Raw genomic sequence first — 7,328 nt, 5'->3', positions numbered from 1 at the left:
TGCAGAGCATAGAGATTAGGCTCGGATAGGCCAATCTGGCGTCCTTAGAGTTCCTGTTTGCTATTTTATATAGCTCACATGAGATCAGCTGATGGACTTCTACCTCTTTTTCCAACATGATGCAGTGAATCATGACAGCTCTTTTGATGGTTACTTCAGAACGGTTGCTGGTGGGCAATATGGAACGCCCAATGAAATCCAGCCAGCCTCTGGCTATTGGTTTTAGATCTTCCCTTTTGAGTTGAACCGGGACGCCAGTCGTGCTGGTGGTCCACTTGGCTCCAGGGATGCATATGTCCTCCAGAACTTTGTCCAGCCCTTTATTGACCCTCATCATTCTCCTATTAAAGGAGTCTGGGTCATCTTTCAGTTGAGGAATCTTGAATATCTCCCTGATCTTGTCAGAATTGGTATGAATGATCTTTCCTCTGACTAAGGTCTTATGGTCAAAGAGAGCAGCTCCAATGATTCTTTGCCTTTCTGTCTGCCATAGATTAGCATAAAATTCCTGAACCATGTTCTTCCCCACTTTCGTTTCAGGATTGGCCAGAATTTCCCAATTCCTGTTTCGAATTTGCTCTTGGATCTCCGGATATTCATCTTCTTTCAGATCAAATCTGACTTCCGGGATCACTGATCTGTGACTCATTATCTTGTAGTAATGGTCTGAATGTTCTTTAGTTAAGAACTTCCCTTGATTTCAAAGTGGCTTTGGAGTGCTTTCTTTCTTGCCTCTTGGGTTGGGTTGTTTCCCTTTAGGAGCCATGATCTTGAGTGGGTATGTTTTTGTGATCACGGATAAAACACACCAAACTTAGAGCTTTGCTTGTCCTCAAGCAAAAGAGAAGAAAGAAGAGGGATAGAAGGAGAACAAATGTGGAATGGTGATGATGAGGAGGGCGCCGAATATAATATATAGGGAGGGGGTAGGAAATTTTCGAAAATAAGAAAGAGATAAGATAGAAGATGTGATTTTAAAAGATATGATCAGAAAAAGATATAATTTTAAACGAGAAAGATATGAATCATATTTAAAAAAAAGGGTAAATTTGACTTTTTAATTTTGAAAAAGATATTATTAAAGAGATGATTGAGTTTTGAAAACAAATTTTAAAGAGTTTGATTGGATTGAAAATAATTTGTCTTTATGGATTAAGATACATTTGATATTATTGAAAAAAAAAAGGGATTTTAGAAATTAGGATTTTTAGAATACTAATTTGAATTGAGGGATGATAATTTAAAATATGTTTGTGCAAGAAATCATGAATTGGAACATAAAAAATTAGAAAATTTGTAAAGAGAAACGAAATTTACCTCCTCCCCACCATCCTGGCGTTAAACGCCCAACTGCTGCATGGTTTGGGCGTTTAACGCCCAATTGTTGCTTCTCTTGGGCGTTCAACGCCCAGTTGATGCATCTTTCTGGCGTTGAACGCCAGGAAGTCCTTTGTTACTGGGCGTTTTTCTAAACGCCCAGGATGCTACCACACTGGCGTTAAACGCCCAGAAGGTGCTTCTTTCTGGCGTTTAACGCCCAGAAGATGCTCCTTTCTGGCGTTTAACGCCCAGAAGGCTACCCTTACTGGCGTTGAACGCCCAGTGGGTGCTTCTTTTGGGCGTTCAACGCGCAAAATGTTTCTTTACTGGCTTTTTCACGCCAGTGAGCTTCCAATTTCCTTTATAACTCTGTGAATCCAACCAATTGCTATTTTACCTTGGAGATACTTGGACACAAACCTGTAAAAAAAGAAAATTTATTTAATTAGTAAATAAACTTTGTAAATGGCTGGGTTGCCTCCCAGCAAGCGCTTCTTTATTGTCATTAGCTGGACTATTACTGAGTTTTAATTAAGTCTCAGTCTTGAGCACTCTTGCTCAAAATTTCCTTCGAGATAGTGTTTGACTCTTTGTCCATTAACAATGAACTTTTTGTTAGAGTCATTATCCTGAAGTTCTATGTATCCATATGGTGATACGTTTGTAATGACATATGGACCTCTCCACCGGGATTTTAATTTCCCGGGGAATAATTTGAGCCTGGAATTAAATAGCAGAACTTTCTGCCCCGGCTCAAAGACTCTGGATGACAATTTCTTATCATGCCATCTTTTCGCTTTCTCTTTGTAAATCTTTGCATTTTCGAAAGCATTGAGTCTAAATTCCTCTAGCTCATTTAACTGGAGCAATCGTTTTTCTCCGGCTAACTTGGCATCAAGGTTTAGGAATCTGGTTGCCCAATAGGCCTTGTGTTCCAGTTCCACTGGCAAGTGACATGCCTTTCCATACACAAGCTGGTATGGAGAGGTCCCTATAGGGGTCTTGAATGCTGTTCTGTATGCCCACAGAGCATCATCCAAGCTTCTTGCCCAATCCCTTCTACGGTTAATTACAGTCCGTTTCAGGATTCTTTTGAGTTCCCTATTTGAGACTTCAGCTTGCCCATTAGTTTGTGGATGATATGGAGTAGCTACCCTGTGGCTAACTCCATAACGAACCAGAGCAGCATAAAGCTGTTTATTGCAGAAATGAGTGCCCCCATCACTAATTAACACTCTAGGGATACCAAATCTGCTAAAGATGTGTTTCTGGAGGAATTTTAACACTGTTTTAGTGTCATTGGTGGGTGTTGCAATAGCCTCCACCCATTTGGATACATAATCCACTGCCACCAGAATATAAGTGTTTGAGTATGATGGTGGGAAAGGTCCCATGAAGTCAATACCCCATACATCAAACAACTCAATTTCCAAGATTCCTTGTTGAGGCATGGCATAACTGTGAGGTAAGTTGCCTGATCTTTGGCAACTGTCACAATTAAGCACAAATGCTCGGGAATCTTTATAGAGAGTGGGCCAGTAGAAGCCACTTTGGAGGACCCTTGTGGCTGTTCGCTCACTTCCAAAATGTCCTCCATACTGTGATCCATGGCAGTGCCATAAAATCTTTTGCGCTTCTTCCTTAGGCACACATCTACGGATTACTCCGTCTGCACATCTCTTGAAAAGATATGGTTCATCCCAAAGATAGTACTTTACGTCTGTGATTAATTTCTTTGATTGCACCCTACTGTATTCTTTGGGTATGAATCTCACTGCCTTGTAGTTTGCAATGTCTGCAAACCATGGCACTTCCTGGATGGCAAAGAGTTGCTCATCCGGAAAAGTTTCAGAGATCTCAGTGAGAGGGAGGGACGCCCCTTCCACTGGTTCTATTCGGGACAGGTGATCTGCCACTTGATTCTCTGTCCCTTTTCTGTCTCTTATTTCTATATCAAACTCTTGCAGAAGCAACACCCATCTGATGAGTCTGGGTTTTGAATCCTGCTTTGTGAGTAGATATTTAAGAGCAGCATGATCAGTGTACACAATCACTTTTGATCCTACTAAATAAGATCTGAATTTATCAATGGCGTAAACCACTGTAAATAGCTCTTTTTCTGTGGTTGTGTAATTCTTCTGTGCATCATTTAGAACACGGCTGGCATAGTAAATGACGTGCAGAAGCTTGTCATGCCTTTGTCCCAACACTGCACCAATGGCATGGTCACTGGCATCACACATCAGTTCAAATGGTAATGTCCAGTCTGGTGTAGAGATTATTGGTGCTGTAACCAATTTAGCTTTCAGAGTCTCAAATGCCTGCAGACACTCTTTATCAAAGATAAATGGCGTGTCAGCAGCTAGCAGGTTGCTCAGAGGTTTGGCGATTTTTGAAAAATCCTTTATAAACCTCCTATAGAATCCTGCATGCCCCAGAAAGCTTCTGATTGCCTTAACATTAGTAGGTGGTGGCAATTTTTCAATTACTTCTACCTTAGCTTGATCCACCTCTATACCCTTGTTCGAAATTTTATGCCCAAGGACAATTCCTTCAGTCACCATAAAGTGACATTTTTCCCAGTTTAAAACCAGGTTAGTCTCTTGGCATCTTTTCAGAACAAGTGCTAAATGGTTAAGGCAGGAGCTGAATGAGTCTCCAAATACTGAAAAGTCGTCCATGAAGACTTTCAGAAATTTTTCCACCATATCAGAGAAAATTGAGAGCATGCACCTCTGAAAGGTTGCAGGTGCATTGCACAGGCCAAATGGCATCCTTCTGTATGCAAATACTCCAGATGGGCATGCGAATGCCGTTTTCTCCTGATCCTGGGGATCTACTACAATTTGATTATAACCTGAATATCCATCCAGGAAGCAGTAGTATTCATGACCTGCTAGTCTTTCTAGCATCTGGTCTATGAATGGTAAAGGAAAATGATCCTTTCTGGTGGCTGTATTGAGCCTTCTATAATCAATACACATACGCCACCCTGTAACTGTTCTTGTAGGAACCAGTTCATTTTTTTCATTATGAACCACTGTCATGCCACCTTTCTTTGGGACAACTTGGACAGGGCTCACCCAGGGGCTGTCAGAAATAGGATAAATGATCCCAGCCTCTAGTAATTTAGTGACCTCCTTTTGCACCACTTCTTTCATGGCTGGGTTCAGCCGCCTTTGTGGTTGAACCACTGGTTTGGCGTCACCCTCCAGTAAGATCTTATGCATGCATCTAGCTGGGCTAATGCCCTTAAGATCACTGATGGACCACCCAAGAGCTGTCTTGTGTGTCCTTAGCACTTGAATTAGTGCTTCCTCTTCCTGTGGCTCTAAGGTAGAGCTTATGATTACAGGAAAGGTATCACCTTCTCCCAGAAATGCATATTTTAGGGAAGGTGGTAATGGTTTGAGCTCGGGTTTAGGAGATTTCTCCTCTTCCTGAGGGATTTTCAGAGGTTCCACTATTTTCTCTGACTCCTCCAGATCAGGCTGGACGTCTTTAAAGATGTCCTCTAGCTCTGATTCGGGACTCTCAGCCATATTGACCTCTCTTACCAGAGAGTCAATAATATCAACACTCATGCAGTCATTTGGGGTGTCTGGATGTTGCATTGCTTTGACAACATTCAACTTGAACTCCTCCTCATTGACTCTCAAGGTTACTTCCCCTTTTTGGACATCAATGAGGGTTCGGCCAGTTGCTAGGAAAGGTCTTCCTAGAATGAGAGATGCACTCTTGTGCTCCTCCATTTCCAGCACCACAAAGTCAGTAGGAAAGGCGAATGGCCCAACCTTGACAATCATGTCTTCAATCACGCCTGATGGGTACTTAATGGAGCCATCAGCAAGTTGAAGACATATCCTGGTTGGTTTAATTTCTTCAGTTAAACCAAGCTTTCTGATAGTAGATGCAGGTATTAAGTTGATACTTGCCCCAAGATCACATAAAGCTTGCTTGGTACAATTACCCTCTAATGTGCATGGTATCATAAAGCTCCCAGGATCTTTAAGCTTCTCAGGTAAGCATTTCAGAATGACTGCACTGCATTCTTCAGTGAGGTAGACTTTTTCAGTTTCCCTCCAATCCTTCTTATGACTTAAGATTTCTTTCATGAACTTAGCATAAGAAGGTATTTGCTCAAGTGCTTCTGCAAACGGAATCTTTATTTCAAGAGTCCTGAGATAGTCTGCAAAGCGGGCAAATTGCTTATCCTGTTCCGCTTGGTGGAGTTTTTGAGGATAAGGCATTTTGGCTTTGTATTCCTCAACCTTAGTTGCTGCAGGTTTATTACCTACAGGAGTGGGTTGGGAAGCCTTTTTAGAAAGGTCAGCACTTGTATGTGACTGATTCCCCACTGGCATTTGAATGCCAGTGGTGAGAGCTGGAGTGGCGTTAGACGCCACTTCCTTGTTTGTTACTGGCGTTTGAACGCCAGAACCATGCTCCCTTTGGGCGTTCAACGCCGGATTCATGCTTGTTTCTGGCGTTGAACGCCAGGAATGAGCATGGTCTGGGCGTTCAGCGCCAGCTTTGTTCCTCTCTGGGCTCTGATTGTCCTCAGAGGGATTTTGAGTATCCTCTTGTTCATTTCTTGGTTTCCTGCTGCTTTGAAGTGAGGTATTTAATGTTTTCCCACTTCTTAATTGAACTGCTTGGCATTCTTCTGTTATTTGTTTTGACAGTTGCTTTTCTGTCTGCTTTAATTGTACTTCCATGTTCTTATTAGCCATTCTTGTTTCCTGTAATATTTCCTTGAATTCGGCTAGCTGCTGAGTTAGAAAATCTAATTGCTGATTGAATTCATTAGCCTGATCCACTGGACTGAGTTCTGCAGTTACTGTTTTAGCTTCTTCTTTCATAGAGGATTCACTGCTTAGGTACAGATGCTGATTTCTGGCAACTGTATCAATAAGCTCTTGAGCTTCTTCAATTGTTTTTCTCATGTGTATAGATCCACCAGCTGAGTGGTCTAGAGAAATCTGAGCTTTTTCTGTAAGCCCATAGTAGAAGATGTCTAATTGCACCCATTCTGAAAACATTTCAGAGGGGCATTTTCTTAGCATCTCTCTATATCTCTCCCAGGCATCATAAAGGGATTCATTATCTCCTTGTTTGAAGCCTTGGATGTTTAGCCTTAGCTGTGTCATCCGTTTGGGAGGGAAATAGTGATTCAGGAATTTTTCTGACAGCTGTTTCCATGTTTTTATGCTGTTTTTAGGCTGGTTATTTAACCACCTCTTAGCTTGATCTTTTACAGCAAATGGAAACAGTAATAATCTGTAGATATCCTGATCTACTTCCTTATCATGTACTGTATCAGCAATTTGCAGAAATTGTGCCAGAAACTCTGTAGGTTCTTCATGTGGAAGACCAGAATACTGACAGTTTTGCTGTACCATGATAATGAGCTGAGGATTCAGCTCAAAGCTACTAACTCCAATGGAGGGTATACAGATACTATTCCCATATGAAGCAGTAGTGGGGTTAGCATATGACCCCAGAGTCCTCTTGTCTTGTCCATTCATACTTACTTCCATATTGGAATAAAAGAAATGGTATATATGTTGATATTATTTATTTTATAAAAAAAAAATTTTTTTAATAAAATAAAAACGAAATAAATAAAAGAAAGCGAAAATATTTTGAAATTGAAAATTGAATTTTTATATAAAATTTTCGAAAAATGTAGTTCAAAATTAGTTAGAAAATAAAATTTTTTTGAATTTTGAATTTTATGATGAAAGAGAAAAACGCACAAAAGACACAAGACTTGAAATTTTTAGATCCAATGCTCCTTATTTTTCGAAAATTTTTGGAGGGAAAACACCAAGGAACACCAAACTTAAAAATTTTAAGATCAAGACACAAGAAAAACTCAAGAACACCTTGAAGATTCACAAGAACACCAAGAACAAAAGAAAGAACACCAAACTTAAAATTTTTAGAAAATCAAGACAAATTTTCGAAAATTAAAGAAAACTTAACAAGAAAACACCAAACTTAGA

This window comes from Arachis stenosperma, chromosome 2 (assembly GCF_014773155.1).
Source record: "Arachis stenosperma cultivar V10309 chromosome 2, arast.V10309.gnm1.PFL2, whole genome shotgun sequence".
In the NCBI taxonomy this organism is placed as follows: domain Eukaryota; kingdom Viridiplantae; phylum Streptophyta; class Magnoliopsida; order Fabales; family Fabaceae; genus Arachis; species Arachis stenosperma.
This window is presented reverse-complemented; position numbering follows the sequence as displayed.